This window comes from Hydra vulgaris, chromosome 01 (assembly GCF_038396675.1).
Source record: "Hydra vulgaris chromosome 01, alternate assembly HydraT2T_AEP".
NCBI classification, from domain to species: Eukaryota; Metazoa; Cnidaria; class Hydrozoa; order Anthoathecata; family Hydridae; genus Hydra; species Hydra vulgaris.
The window spans coordinates 67,482,501-67,482,946 of record NC_088920.1 but is presented as its reverse complement, the minus strand read 5'-3'; positions in this window follow the sequence as shown (position 1 = coordinate 67,482,946).

Here is a 446-nt window from a genome sequence, read left to right as displayed (position 1 = left end):
TAATGTAACTAGTTTATCATTTAAAGATTTTGTTACCTGCTTTAAGCTAGCAAATGTTTTCAAACTATTTCGCTGTATTGTTGAAAATATATCAGGATTTTCACACAACAGTTTCTCTTTTACGAATGAGGTAAATTGTTTATCACCTATATCACGGGCATTACGAAGATCAGATTCAATATCAGTGGGAGCAATAGAACCTGTTGAGATATTGAGTAGTTCTTTGCTTTCAATAGTAAATGGATTTATCATTGCATCAATGGTATTCATTACATTTCGGACATTACCCTTATCTTTTAGTATTCTAGACTGATCAAGGTTTTTTCTGTACCTAAAGAATTGATTCAATTGACAACTACTTATCTTAATTTATTACTATTTACTTTGTAACGTTGGCGAATACAGAAAATATGATTAGGGTATGGGAAGATAAATAATTAATTATT